The sequence below is a fragment of the Schistocerca piceifrons genome, chromosome 2, assembly GCF_021461385.2.
Source record: "Schistocerca piceifrons isolate TAMUIC-IGC-003096 chromosome 2, iqSchPice1.1, whole genome shotgun sequence".
Lineage (NCBI taxonomy): Eukaryota > Metazoa > Arthropoda > Insecta > Orthoptera > Acrididae > Schistocerca > Schistocerca piceifrons.
In genome coordinates this window covers 627,472,922-627,489,397 of record NC_060139.1, presented here as the reverse complement: position 1 = coordinate 627,489,397, position 16,476 = coordinate 627,472,922, and positions in this window count along the sequence as shown.

Genomic DNA, 16,476 nt, shown 5'->3' with positions numbered 1-16,476 from the left:
TCCAGCAACCAAAGGAGACCCGGGACACAATTGAAGAGGTACACAAGGTTATACTTGCAAATGATTAATTTTATTCTCTTGTACAACAATTTTAACTGTAATTATTTTGCCATGGAACAGCTCCTTGTGGGCTCACAAAGTAGTTGCCAAATTCGTCGCAAATTTCCTTGAATGTTTGAGAAGTTCTCCGTGGTAGATTTGGGAGTGCAGTAATGGAGGAGCATTAGCATCTTGTTTCCATGCCACTGGAATGACTTCACCTGTTTGTGGACAAAAAGAATCTAAGCTTCCTGGTTATAACTTCTTGACTCCGAATTTCTTCTTAAAAAATTGTGCAGACACACTGCTGTCATTGTGATGGTTTGTGCCTTCTGTGGTTGTAATAGCATCGGTTTGCCGAAGACACGAAACACCGAAGCCATAATACCATATGTGTTTTCCACACTCATCCTTGCCCTTGACAATTTGTGGTTATAGACTCTCTCTTTCGAGCCTCTGTTGTGCCTACCTGGATACGGCTTCATGATGTTTTCCTGTAATGGAAAAGCATCTTCTGCCGTGAATACGGAATACGTATGGTAGTGGCTTTGTCCCTCCATGTAAACACTCATGACGTGGCACGTTCAGTTTGTTTTTGTGAATTAGCTCACTTATGGAGGCATTCTTGAAAACACCTCCATCAGAAATCCTCCCTTGGCAGCCAATGTCAGCATATAAAAAGCTGTAGTTGGGGTTAACAACAGCAATCAACAGTGCTAAACGATCCTTTATAGTTACAAAACTCGCTCCCACTACCAACAGGGCACTTTAGAACGATGTGCTTCCCATCAATTGCTCCCACGAAATCAGGGAAGTGGAATGCCTGGCGGCACACACTTTCTTTTGAACGCCATTCGTCTTCAGTAGCTGGCATCTGAAACAAGTAAATTTGGCATCAGATTTCGCAAGAGCTACCTCAACATGCAGCAGCTGAAACAGAGAAACCTGCAGAGAAAGGTGAAGAGGACAGCACACCGCCTCCACAAAAATAGGCCAAGAGGGGGGGTAGAGGGGGGGGGGATGGAAGAAGCGACCCCATACTTAATGCAACAGAAATGTTGCATAATATTATGCAGCAGCAACATCAACGCCAACAACAACAGGACTCGGCAACAGATTTCGGAAAATTTGTTATCACTAAATTGAAAGCGCTTCCGCCCTATGTAAGAGCGGTGGCTACAAAACAAATAAGTGATGTGCTGTACGAGGAAGAACTGAATGCTCTGAGGAAGCAGCAGCATACAATAATAAACATAGACGCAGCAGGATCATCAGCGTCAACTTCAACTGCAGATTTCCCTGTCACATTCATTGGCAGCATATCTGATTTGGATTCTGAAGAAATTATATTCATGGAATGATGCAAATATGTAAATGCTAATATAAAAATAAATATCTAATCAATTAAATACGTCGCAACGTGGCAAGAACAGTGACACAACTCAAAAATGCAATATTAGAGAAAATACTTTTTAAGAATTATACTAAACTTCTAGTGAAGTAGTACAAGCTTCTTTTATATTTCAAGTAAGTATTTAACGGCAGTATATACTGTTATATTATATACAAAAGTAATACTGTAATTGTATCCATATTTTTCAGTGAAATAAACTTAAAACTGCCATTTTCGAGTTGTGTCAGTTTTCTTGCTGGGGTATGTGTTTCAGTGCTGTTAACATAGCTTAATTACCTTAACATAATCCTTCACCCAAAGCTTCACAAACTTCCAGAACTATTTGAGATATGGCTGGCTTTGAAATGTGGAATAAATATGCAAGACTTCGATATGAGTCTCCTGATGCCAGAAAATGAAGAGTAACAGCAAGTCTTTGCTTCACAGGGATTTATTTTCTGAAATTTGTGTCTTTCTTTGAAACAACTGGTCCTATAATATAATTGTGTTTTAGTGACAGCTATGGTGCACTATTGTCGTTGCTCTGGATGTTAAAGAGTAGTATTTGAAGGGAAGACCAGTTACTTTTCACAGGTATGTACAACAAATGTACTATTGTTGTCATGAGGCACTTTATATGTTGAAAAACATCGAGTCACAGTATTATAAGGTCTTGTATTGTAGAGATAATTTCAGTGATTTTATGACCATATGTTTACAAGACAGGTGGTAGATAAATTGGTTCTAGTGAAGCAGAGGATACAACCTGTCAGTCACTTACAGATAATAATGTCTTCACTTTCAGCCATAGATAAAAAACAGTTCTGTGTTCCAGATAAGTGCTATCATTGTACATTAAAATAATTGAATGTGATTTCAAAAGAGATCGCTACATATTGCTCAAAACATTCTTCAAGTGCATTTATTTAAATAATTGGTTGTTTGCAATTGATTCGCTACTTAATTCCATTCTTAGTGATATTGAGGTAATTTGGACTATTCGTTTCTTATTTTAGGACAATTTTTAGTATCTTATTTTCGTCTGTAGGTATGGATTCGCCTGTTCCGATGAACCTGGATGATTTGAGAGAGGCTAGGGGCGTAAGCATGTTGGCTATATATCCAACCTCTAAATGATTGCGCAAAGATTTATTAAAGTGCCAGAACTTAACATAAGATCAACAACAGAACAACTATATATTTTTTAAAACTTCATAGATCTCTAATACAAAGACAAATACATCAAAGATACTTGCACACATGTAACAGAAACAAATATGAACTTGTAATATTATTTACAATCCTTTAACACTCTCCAGCAATTTCATATTTCATCATCAAATCAAGAATTTAACTCAGTCTTTATTTTCATTGGTTACTTCCATCCCAATCAAAGTTTTCATTCTTGATAGTTTTTTTGCTGATAAGCCCTTAGTAAGAATGTCACCTGCCTGATCTTGTGTTGACACATATTCGACACTGATCTTCTCATTGCCTAACTGTCGTACATACTGATATCATGTTTCAATATGCTTAGCGCATTCATAGAATTCTTCCCCTCTGATACATTTAATAGCACTTTGATTGTCAATGCGTAAAGTAGGAATTGAACTCTTTTTCAACAACTTCAATTTCTTTCAGTAAGAGATCAAACCATACTAGAGATTTACTTGCCTCATTGGCAGCAATAAATTCAGCTTCCATTGATGATTGTGCGACACATTTCTGTATTTCACTTTTCCACATTCCTGGTCCACCTCAAAACTTCATTAAAATTCCACTTGTTGAACGTCCTGTCAATTTTTCACCTGCACAATCAGCATCGCTATAATCTTCTATAGCAGAATTGTTCGTTTTCCTAAACTGAACTCCATCATTTATTGTATTCTTCAAATAGCGAAGAGTTTGTTTAATTAATTTTAGGTGTGCTTCAGTAGGCGAATCTTGTGCTCTTGAAGCAATATTTACAGCATAAGCTAGATCTGGACATGTCCCCAGTGTTAAATATGTGAGACTGCCTATAATTTCTCGGTAAGTATCGATATCAGTAGCTGGTGGTGAATTACCAGGTATCCATCCAGGCCCAATTGGTAATGATATTGGCTATGCATCAGTCACAAAATATCTCTTTTTACATATGCAGTCTGGTTAATCTTAGTACAATCATTTAATCTTTGGACTTGCGAGCCAAGATAACAATCCACTTCACCTACTACTATATCAAACTCTTCATGTAATTGTTTTGTGTAATTATGAATTGTTTCACCAGGTACTATTATCAATCCCTCATCCACATAAAATAAAACGATTAAATTTTCATTAAAATAAATACAAGGATCAGCGCTACTCTCCCGCAAATTTGATTTCTTAAGGTATAACTTTAAACACTCATACCAACATTTTGCTGCTTGCTCAGTCCATACAAGCTTTGGAGCAATCTTCAAACACGGCCTGTGTCATCATCATAACCTTGTGGTTGTTGCATGTAAATTTCTTCCTCCAGTTTACCATTCAAGAATGCTGTTTTAATGTCAAATTGTTTGATGTTCCAATTTCTTTGAACAGCAACACACAAGAGGGCTCTCAGAGTTTCAAACCTAGCCACAGGACTGAAAGTTTCAGAAAAATCAAGCCCTGGCCTTTGGCTATGCCCTTTTGCAACTAGCCTTGCTTTGTACCATACAATGTCATTGTTATTATCCAATTTAATTGCAAACACCCACCGATTTCCAATAGCCTTCCTTCCAGCTGGTAAAACTAATTTCCAAATACCAACCTTTTGATGCGAGTCCATTTCTTCATCCATTGCAGCTTTACAATTTTCTACATCTGAGGATTTCACTGCTTCATCATAGTTCCTTGGACCTTCTCTCAGCATCATCATCTTGGGTCGCTCAGGTTCATCTAGGTAACGTATCGGCCTTCTAATTGTTTGTCCCTCAAAACTCGATGACCATCTGCATTTTCAGTCACTTCTACATGATACTGATGATCCAGGCTTGTAATATTTTCTTTTGATATTTCGACATCATTAGAATCAGATGGTTCTATATCATTCATAGTCGATATGTCAACTAATTTGGTAACATCACTCATCAATGATTGCTTCAATTTTTCATCACTGAATTTTACATCTCGGCTAACAATAACTGAATGCCTATCTGGAAGGTATACACGATAGCCACACTCATCATAACCAACTATATAACCTTTCAGAGATTTGGCATAAAATTTTCACCATTTCCGTGCTGGAATCCAGACAAAACATTCTGTCCCAAATACTTTTAGATGATTAAACTGACTCTTCCTTCTCAAAAATAATTCTGTTGGTTTCTTTTCTTTAACCTTCATAGGCACAGTTCGGTTCAGAGTGTGAGTAGCTGCAAGTACAACTTCTCCCTGTAAAACTTTTGGAATATGCTTTGCTGACTGAAGCCATGAACGTACCATTTCGCAGATAATCCTAATTTCACGCTCAGCAGCTCCATTTTGCTGTGGTGTATATGACACAGTCGAAGAATGTCTCAATCCAATTGACTCAGCATATCTTCTCACATCGTTATCGTCAAACTCCTTGCCACCATGAGTCTGCAGTTCTTTAATGGTACATTGAGCTTGTGTTCTCACCAACTCAATAAATACTCGCAACTTCTCCTTTACATCATCATTTTTAGTAAAAGATATGTCGCTCTGAAGCTTGAGAAGTCATCTTTAAAAACAAGAAAACATCGATGGCCAGCTAAATCGTTTTCCTCCATTGGACCACAGACATCAGCGAAGATTAATTCAGCTGGGCTAGTTGACTTGTCAACTCGTGAACCAAAAACTAGCCTATGACGTGTACCTAACATACAACCTTCACATAATTCATTGCCTAACCTTACATTGATATCACGAGCAGTCAAAACTGATTGTACATGTTGTTTGTTCTGGTGCCCAAAACTTTCATGCCACAAGTGAAGAGTATCAGAAGCTTCCTTTACTACACAGGACTTTCCTTGCTTAATCACTTTCACTGCCAAGCGATAAAGTTCATTCTTGCTGTTAGATAGAGCAATAGCAATTGGAATATTGTCTCTATAAAATGACCATATTTTACCATCTTTTTGATACTTTGATCAAGACCTTTTTCTCCAGCCTTTTTAACATAAAATAAATTATAGGCACCATCTGGACAACCCCATACATCTTCAAAATATCGTCTAGTCCACTCTCTTCCATTAAAAGTTTCAACATCAATACGACCACTCCCAAATACTTTGATATGCACATTATTTTTAGCACTGTACATTTTCTGTGGCACATCAAAAGGAGTGTATAAAACATACCAGTCTTGACGATTTGTAACGTGATGTGTCGCGCCACTATCAATATACTACTCGTCACATTCTGATACATCTACATTTGTAGGTAAATTACATAGTTTCAATAAAGTTTCTTCTGGAATTTCTCGTGACAATGTTTTCACAGCTGATAGCATTGCAGAACCATCACCACCACCACTAGGACAGTTGCTGGAGATATGACCTTTGCTTTTGCATTAAAAACACACTACGCCCGTTTTGCAGTCTTTCGAAATGTGTCCAATCTTACCACGTGAAAAACATTTCTTCAGATCGCGGTTTCTTGAATTTTGCACCTTTTTCGCATTACCCAATTTAATTTTGCTTCGTTGCTGTGTAGATACACTTCCCTTGGTTCTTGAAAAGATTGCAGCAGCTACATTTGCTTCTTCTCTGTCTTGAATTCGCAGCTCATAATTCAAACACCTATTCTGTAGTTTATGCCATGTTTTCTCAGCTTGTGGTAGATCATGCCACGTTACATAAATGTGATCAAATTCTATTGGCAGTGTCTGAAGCAAATGTGCACACAAATCAGCTTCCACTGTTGGTTTATTTAGCATATACATCTTTATTTCTACTTCCTCAAATTTTGCTAAATAAACTTGCATACTGCCTGACCATTCCCATTCGATATTGTGAAACTTATGTCGCAACAAGCGATATTTTCAGCAGATTCAATATCATAAACCTCGAGTAATTTATCCCAAACATCTCTTGCAGTTTCACATGTAGCTACTCGAAGTAGCGGTTTTGTTTCTAGTGACAAAACAAGACGTTTCTTCGCTTTTGAATTCGCTTTCGTCCAAGCACTTAATTTCGTTACATAATCTTCACCTTCGGTTTCTGGTTTCACAAAAGATCCGCATACAACATCGTAAAGAGCGTGACATTCCAAGACAGCCTTCATGAGAATACGCCAGGTTGCCCAATTTTCTTCGCCATTTAATTTTTCAACCTGTTGTTTTTCTTCAGTCATGATGTTCAACTGAACTCGGGCTCGTTTACTACCTATTTTTCACGTGGCTCATCTGTAAAAGGGGTTGGTAGTAAACAGTTGCATTTGCGCCCCTATTATTGAGTCTGATATTGGCTGGCTTTTGAAGAGCAGTGAATTGAACTATACACGTTCAGATTGAAACTTATTTATTCAAAAGAAACACTTTAACGTTGTGGCCATGCATTTTTAAGTTCACAAATAATAATCGGTGCAATTCGTACCCTGTTTGTCTCACACCCACACACTTTCACTTTGTTCCTTCGCATACCCTGGCGTCCATGCTTGCACTCGCGGCACTTTGCCGCTCCCAACTCGCCACCACAACGGCCAACGACAAAAGACCCCGATTTTCCCGCTCACATCCACAGTCCTGAGTCGGGTCACATGACACCACAGTAGTCAAAATAATCGCTAAACATGGCCACAATTCGTTTACAATGTTTTATAATATATAAATACTTAAATCTAAATACATTATATAATTTTACAAATTATCACCACACTCTTATAATTCGTTGCAATTAAAAGAATACCAAAAAACTATGCAACAGAACTACAACGCCCATCAAAACACACAACAAGTATTTTCCGGTCTATTTTGCCCAGCATATTATCTCTGCTGCTGTGCTTTAAAATTTAAATTACTTGAAAGAGTTCCATATTATCCCCTGTTACCTTACAACAGCCTTCATGAGAATACGCCAGGTTGCCCAATTTTGTTCGCCATTTAATTTTTCAACCTGTTGTTTTTCTTGAGTCATGATGTTTTGCCCTTATTTTCTCTTTAAGCTTACAAACACGTCGAATAACTTCGTAAACTGTCCTCAAAAAGGGTGATCGCGTCATAAGCCGTCTGCTTGAATTAGTCGATTCTGGCACTATTAAACACGTCTCAATTATATATCAAATCAATGCTAATCTCAACCACGCTCCTCTGCTACCATGTTAAGATAAAAATACATATATCCAACCTCTAAATAATTGCGCAAAGATTTATTAAAGTGCTAGAACTGAATGCAAGATCAACAACTATATATTTTTCAAAACTTCACAGTTCCCTAATACAAAGAACAAATAAATCAAAGATACTTGCACACATGTAACAGAACCAAATATGAACTTGTAATATTATTTACAATCCTTTAACATTTACAAATGTGTGGTCTCGTTGCCGAGTATGTTCGATGTCGCAAGTGCAGCGAACATAGGGGCCTCACAAGCGTACATCGTCGCCATACTCACGACTTATTCATATGGCGTTGCAGCAAAGATCGGTTGTGGCAGTCCATTAGATGAGGGGCATGGTTCGAAAAAGCTAAGCTCGCCTTGAGAGACATTATGAAAATCCCGTACTATAGGCTGTGGCTGTGTGTCCATGAATGTCGTGTGAGTAAGCATACAATTGTGGATGGTACTCTTTATGTAGGGAAGTTTGTGGGGAATACATGAAATATAGGGGTCCATGGGGGGTGGGGGGGGCGAATGTTATGGTCGAAATTAACAAGTCGCATTTTGGCAAAATGAAGTAGAACAGGGGGGAAACTCCATTGGTATTATGGGTTTGGGGGGGGGGGGGGTGTAGTTTCAGATCAAGAGTGTGATGATGTAGTGTTTAAAGGAAGGAAATTTTGGCCAGGTTATAGGAGGTTGCGTTGCAGATGGTTCTATTGTAATTTCAGATGGTTTTTCTTCATATTGGGATTTAGGGGAAATGAGTTATCAGCATCTCATAGTTAATCACAATATTGAGTTCAGATCATTATCCACAGGGGATTGCACAAATAGAATAGAGGGTTATTGGTCAGCTGTGAAATCTCTTGTAGGGAAGAGGAAACGCCAAATTTCCACACTTCAAAGTCACTTAGACGAATATTCATGGAGGTGTAGAATTCCCCAAACATATTGCCCATTATAATGTTTTGTTAAACGTGTTAGGCAAATGTAGCATCTGAAAAATGTTAGCTAATTTCATATTAGGATGTGGGGGGGCGGGGGGGGGGGGGAATGTGTGTGTGTGTGTGTGTGTGTGTGTGTGTGTGTGTGTGTGTGTGTGTGTGTGTGTGTGTGTGAGTCTTTTCGTAATTTGTTGTGTATGTGGGTATTTGATTTTTGTTGATGTCTTTCTAGGCGAGCTTCGGTTCTTTTAAGAAGTTCCCATATGGTAAGTTCAGCTTTCCATTTTTTTCTTATACTGCATTTAACTATTTTGACGTATTTCATTGTTGTATTACTCCATTACGTATGTTTTCATGTACTCCAGTACGTAATAGATATTTCGCATCTGTCGTTCTTCTTTCGTTTCCGAGCACTAGTATCAGTACCACTTTTTCGCATCTGTACTAGCAATATTAAAGGTGAAACGCCCGACACAACTAAAATTTGTATCCCATCCTTCACTTGACCTATACATGAACTGGAGAGCAGAACACAAATGTTGTGTATAGCTATAGGCCTATAGCTCAACTAAACAATGTGATCTATTGTCACTGCTGTTTTCAAAACTACAACCTTCAGTCGATACTATTAGCATCGAAGGCGAAAAAAAAAAACTGTACCGCATAGTGCAGTATGGGATACAAATTCTATATGTGTCGTCTTATTGCCTCTTCACATAGTTCAACTGAGGTACAGATTGCAAATGTAACGTACTTCCATTTCCACGATTTCTTTAGCAGTGTAAATATGTTTAGGTCAACGGAAGTATGGGATACAAATATTATGCACGTAGCTCCTTCTGCCATCGGTAGTACAACTATCTACATATGAACAGACTGTTAGTGGTAGCATAGACGAAAGAAACAACACATGGGAAATTTGTATCGCGTGCTTCACCACTTGACCTATATAGTTCAGCTGAACAACAGGATATTAATACTATCGAAAACGATGAAATCGACGTATGCTAAACTTGTATCCTGTACTACAGTTAAGCAATACAGCTTGACTGAGGTTCGAGATACAACTCATATGTATCTGACGTAAAGTATTGTATGCTACCAATCTTTCCATCCATTTTTCCCCTTCACTTTCCACAGAAATAATGTGATTCAAACGCACAATATCCTTAATGTGAAAATCCTACTTGCCTTGATATGTGTCAACTATATTTTTCATCTCTCGTATTCCTTTGTTTCTGAACAGTCTTGTCAGCTCTTTCATCTGTGTAATAAATGCTCTCTGGCCAATTCTGACGTCTTTGGTCAAAGCCCATGGGTTGTATCCCCTGCTTCACCAGACCCGATAAAATAACAAGTATGTATGAGTAGACTCCTAGTCAGTGTATACATAATGATTCTATGTTCATATGCAGATAAAATTTATACATGGTAGTGTGGTTAATTTCCTCAACTTTATGCAGGGTCTCCAACCCTTGTGTGTAACTATTTCTGCATGGGACAGATTCCTATACAGTGTTATTGTAACGTAATTAATTAGAACAGATTCGTCAATATGAATTAGCGCAGCAGAAAACAAAAAAAATGGTGTTGGTTGTCACTTTCTTTTTCATTCCAAAATTCGGGCACTGAATTGCTATTTTTTTGTGTGTAATGTATGATTTTAGTTCTGTGATGAGATAGGATAAGACGTTATAGAAGAGTAAATAAAGAAAAATTGAAAATGATAATGGACAAGCATGTATTGGAAATCTCTTGCTGCATTTACTGTAACAATTTCATAATTGCAGATTGTTGTGAAGTATGGCAACAGTGCAGCTTGCAGGAGAGAAATTCATGTATCTCTGGGCTAGCCACTCGGAAAGAGAATGAATCTTATTGGTCGCCAGCGGTTCGTGGAGGGGGATGCGCAGAACAGCTGAATACTGGGACTCCTTCCTACGTGAGGTGCACTTTAGTGACACCTTATGACTGCTGGTTAAGGTATTGTTTCACTATAGAACAAGTTTATGAAATCCGTACATATACACATGAAAAACCCGACTACTGCTCTTATTGATGTTGAGTATATAGCAAAAGGTTAGAGATTAGTTCAGAGAAATGCCTACGAGCGACTACTGCTGTTTACTCAGCAGTTGAAAGCAATACAATATTCGAATTGAGGACTGTGACTGAACAAACCTCTTGCATGTAGTATCTAAAAGTGTATATTACATATAGTCATTTAGGATGGGAAAAAGCATGAACTACTTAATAAAAACATGAGCAAATGTTATTACATATGAAGAACGTTTCAGAACTTTTGATTCAAATAGCAGTTAAGTGTTTGCTACACAAAACACGTTACTATTTGGCAAGCAATACTGAAAATATTGTCTTAAAAGGACTGTAAAGCCAGACAGTGACTGAATTTGCCACTTTGGTACTGTGATGTATAAGAGTGAGGCTGTCTAAATGCATAGAAACCGTTTGATGTGCTATCAAATTTGCTCATCATGGTGTTTTTTGGTGGTAATGACTATTGAGAAAGGCCTTGTTACTTAGAAATTGTGTAGTGTACATCATTCGCACGGATCCTGTAAATCAGTTTACAGCAGTTCTACAAGACTATGATCATCAAGAGTCTGAAGGCTTAACCGATAACGCAGTAGGCACCATCACAATGTAATCTAACTTCTGGAACGTTTCAATCAACTTCAGACATATGTTACTTCCTACTTGGAAAAACAATCAGTGGAATCTCTCTCTGTCTTTTCTGTGTGTTTGAAATTAAGGGGGGATGTGGACAAAATTGGTCAAAAACGATAAAAAAAATTGCCACCAGATAGTTCTGTAGTATGTTAGAAATACTGTCTCCAATTTCCACAGATAAATTCGAACTACAAATGATAAAAAAGCTGTCTTGTTTCAATCACTGCACAGTGCCACGCCCATTTTTCTAGACTCACTCTTCTTTTTTGCGATGTTTTATTACTGCCTGATGTCATAAATGAATCGGAAGAGTACAGAACACTGTGGACCCGTTTACGTCGTGTTACCTTTGCCTTCCAGTAGCTATCTTTGTCAACTATTATTGTTTGTGGTGCAGAAATATAAACATTTCAGTTCTGCTGTTAGTGTGAGAATGATGACTCTGTTCAAGCTCTTTTTGTGTGATTTACCATTTAAAATGCCAAGATATAGTGGTAAAGTCTGCAAGGAAGTAGCTAACCTAGCCATTTACGCGTGAATAAACAGTTTCTACAAGTGAGTCAACATAATTCAGGGGAAGATAATTGTGGAGCTAAGATGATGAGCAGTTCACAGAAGAAACTTGGAACTTGGGTAGTTTCAGTCCACTAAAGATGAAGTGAATAGTGGTTTTACGATAATTTATTTAGAAATTATATGAAAGTGCTATTTCCACCTCTCTCGTATTCACCACTAAACAATCACCTTCTGAACGCCTTGCCAACAGAATGCAATGTCAGTTTGTCTGCAATAGTGATACAGGCAGTTTTCTTCAATAGAAATCTTCAGACAGAAGATAATGACCCTTTGACTTCTACAGATCTATGTGTTCCATGTGATAGTACGTGGATGAAAAGGGCCCACACCTCCCTACATGGTGTTTCATCAGTTATAAGTGTTGACACAGGGAAAGTTTTGGATTTGCAGGTGATGTCCAAATGTTGCTCTATTTGTGCACAGAGGAAGACGTTAGACAATAAGGAAGAAGAGAGACAATGGCAAATAAAACCCAAAATAATCTGCAGCAAGAATTATGATGGTTCTAGTGGTGGCTTGGAACCAGCAGGATTGAAATTAATATTTCATCGGGGTGAAATGAGGCATGGAGTTAGATATGTGAAATATCTGGGTAATGGAGATTCTAGTGCTTTCAAATCTGTTGTAGAAAGCAAGCCGTATGGAAATGGATGCAACATTGAACAGCTGGAGTGTGTGGGGCGCATTCAGAAGAGGATGGGTGGGAGATTTCTAAAAATGAAACGAGAACAAATAGGCATAAAACTCAAAGATGGAAAGCCACTGGGTGGGCCACAAAGCCTGACTGGCAAAGAGATACACAATTTTCAAATGCATTATGGCAAAGCAGTAAGGCAAAACACTGGAGATTTGAAGGCAATGCAGAAGGCAGTATGGGCAATACTTTTTCACAAGTTGTAAACTGATGAGAAGCTAGTAAATGAATTGTGTGATATATCCTGGTGCAAATATAAGTAGGCAAAAGCAGAAAACAAAACCTATTCACATAAACACAGTCTTCCCGAAGCAGTCTTGAACACCATGAAGCCAACATTCCAGTTTCTAGCTCATCCATATTTGTTAAAGAAATGTACCCATGGTGGAACACAAAACCCGAATGAGAGCTTCAACAGTCTCATGTGGAAGAGATGCCCAAAAACAAAATTTAGCTCATCTACTGCTCTTAAAATTGCCACATATGATGCATGTCTGGTGTTTAATGATGGTAACATTGGAAGAATAAGGCCTTTTTGGGGACTAGGATTTGTTGCAAATTGCTTCTCTGAGAAGCTATTGAAGAAGATAGATACAGTGCGTGTTGCACATTGTGAACTGTCTGTGAAGGATATAGCCAAAAGGGCATGCAAGGAACATCAGATAAAAAGAAAACAGGTACACAAAGACCAGGAAGACCAAATGTATGGTTATGGTCAACATTAAGGTACTAGTTTAGGGTGTAAATCCTTATACAATCTTATGTGCACTTCCCCAAACTTTCGGTTTCCAGTGTATAAGGAACATTTTCCTCTGAACCATTGGAGATAGAAAAGTGAAATTTTCTGCAGACTTTGTTCATAGTATAACACAACTTCCCGTGGTACTAATTTTTTCCAACCTTTTTTCTATCAAAATTATTTACTTTTCTGTGAAACTGAAATTGCTTTGTTTCATAAACATAATTTTTAAAAATAAATCATAATAGCTCTTAACTGATATTAAAAAACTGTTCCACACATTTGCTTATCTGATTACTAAGAATTACCTACCACAATAGAAAAGTTGTTAAGTAAAGTAATTATTGTGGAAATGTTCTTTTGTGATAGCACGAAAATTTCCAACAATGCCATGATCAAATTTTTTGAGAAGAAAATTTGAAAAAAAGATTCCAGAATGTAACCCATAACATAATTACTTCAAGTGCAGAATTTGGTTCTATTATCTTTCAAACACCAAAAACTGTGTTACATTATACAAACACATCCATTTTCTTCTGTGTCTCCCATTAAGCAGCACCATGTAATTGCCTACTTATAATGTACTTTTCTGGCGTAACCACAAGTGCTGGAACATAGATGGAAAACGCAAGAGAAGAGAAGGCAGTGAAACAATGTCGGCCAATGGTCTGCTGATTAAGATCGCATTGCAGCAGTAGCGGCCTCTAGAAAAGGAGAATATAAGCGCCACTCCTGCCAGCCTCAGCCATTCAGTAATCGTGCAGTTGTAGACCAGCATTCTCAGAACAGTTATTAGTGATCCACATCTATTGCTTGTTTGGATATTGTCTATAGCGAACAACATTATTGTTTGTAGGGTGACCATCGCTTGCGATAATTGTTGTAAATTAAATGCTAAGTATTGTCAATGTACTTTATTGAAATAAAACTACTAATGTAATGAGAATACAGCATCCCTTAGGCACCCTATACGTGACAAGTGGGCAAGACCCCACGTGTACACCATTGAATTTAGTTTTTTCTTGTTGTGCACATGGAGCCACCAAGTGATATATCAACATGCCATTGCTTAGTCCTGTACATAGAGCAAATCAGCTTGCAATCTTGTGGTGTTACAGCAAATTGTTTGTAAATACTTACCTTAGTTTGTTACATTGTAACTGAATTGTGTCCTTTTGTTCAACTATTACACTTCTGTAGCTTCAAATGGTAGGTTCATTTCTGAGCACAAAATACCTACTATTTTCATTTTTCTGAACCTCTGGGGACACATTTTGCATTATCATGTGAAGGCCTTCTTGTACATTTTGCATAGATAGATTTTTGACATGTAGTGAGAACATCTGTACATTTACTGTAGGTAGTTCACATACTTTGCAATTGCAAACCCACACCATTTCAGATTTATTTTGTGAGGAGTAGCTTAAATTGATCTGTCTTATTGTAGAATAGGCTGACAAACACCTTTATGGTAAGGTATTTTTCAGGTACAATAGCTGCATTACTTATCAGTTTGTTATTTGCGTCAGAAGGGATTTTGCTTAGTCTATACTGGTACAAAAGTTTTGTTTCTCAATGTAAGGAAAAAACTTAAAAAGTTTTCTCAGACATTTTTGTGGTGAAGGGTACAGTATTCTTTATAACCTATGTACTTTTTCTTATACAAGATAAGATCTGAGAATCTCAATGCTGAGTTCTTTGCCAACATGTTTAGAGCAAATCGTGGCATAAGGTTTAGGTGAGAGAGCATTACAATACTTCTTTTTGTAATTAGAGCTAGATAATGAAGACAGACTAAGTCTGCATAAATTGCCACCAGCTAATGCTTCCACGACAGTCTTATTACCAAACTGTACACTGCAGTCCATAAAAACTTTTATTTAAGTAGTAGGGTACTTTCAGTAGAATAATGTGACCATACTAATCATCAGACATGGCATGAGGTCATTCTTTACGTTTTAAAATAACACACATCAGATTTTTGGCATCTGCTAGAGGCTAATTATTGCTTCTAGAGCAATGTTTAAATGACAGCATCTTCAGCCACTGAAAAATTGTGTGTCATTAATTTCTGACTTTTGGCATAACATGTGACCTGTCATTAGCAAGCTTTCCATTTCAACTGAAAAAACTATACATTAAATGACTTTCCAGTGGAGCGACGTGGGATCAATCATAATGACAAAGAAGTGATACCCTTTGATTGCATGAAATCTTGCAGCTGCATACAGCTTCTGACATATGAAACTTCATCAGATTTGATTCCAAGGGGATTTTTGTACTACACATAAATCTGCTCCAAGTGGCCCCTCACTTCCAACAGAAAGTACTGTGACCTAGCAAGTATCATCACTGGGTCTCCTCTAGACGCAATTTCTGTCAACATGTCCTTATCCTTCCACCCACATATGATAGTTGTTACATGTTAGTCTGTTACTTAAATGTGCAACCAATTGCAAATTACAAGAACCTTACAACAAAAACACAAACTGAAGGCAGGCTTTTACTCGTCTGTGGGTAACTTATCTGTGGTGCACAGATAAATATAAAAAAATTGACATCTCAAGTTTTTGTAGTATGTAAGTTCTAGATCAGATTTATACATGCACCCCTAGATTGGAACATGAAGCTATCTGCTCTGTGTGCCAAAAGCAGGAACCGGATCAGAGACAAAAAAGAGGCAGCACTGAAACATTGACCAAAGTTGTTTGTGCCCCAAGTACTGTAAAATTAATTTTACTTTTTCTCTTCTTCTATCGAACCTTAAAGTAGATGATTAAGGGTGTAATCCACAAAAGACAGTATTCGACACACTTCTGAAGATTTAGGCTGTTCTACAGAAGATAAGATGACACAGCACAGGTAAAGCTACCTGAAGCAGAATGGCACAGACTGTGGAACAGCGATTATAAGCCTAGTGATCATACTTTGTGAAGTATAATTAATACAGTCACTGATTAGTGACTGCTGCCTTCCCTTAGTTACAATATGCAGAACAGGGTTAGGCACAAAGCAGCAAAACCCACTAATTTAAACTCTTACATTCCTCAACTGTTATCCCTAACAGGCACATGTTGTTTAGCACTCTGTAACCAAGGCTACAGAT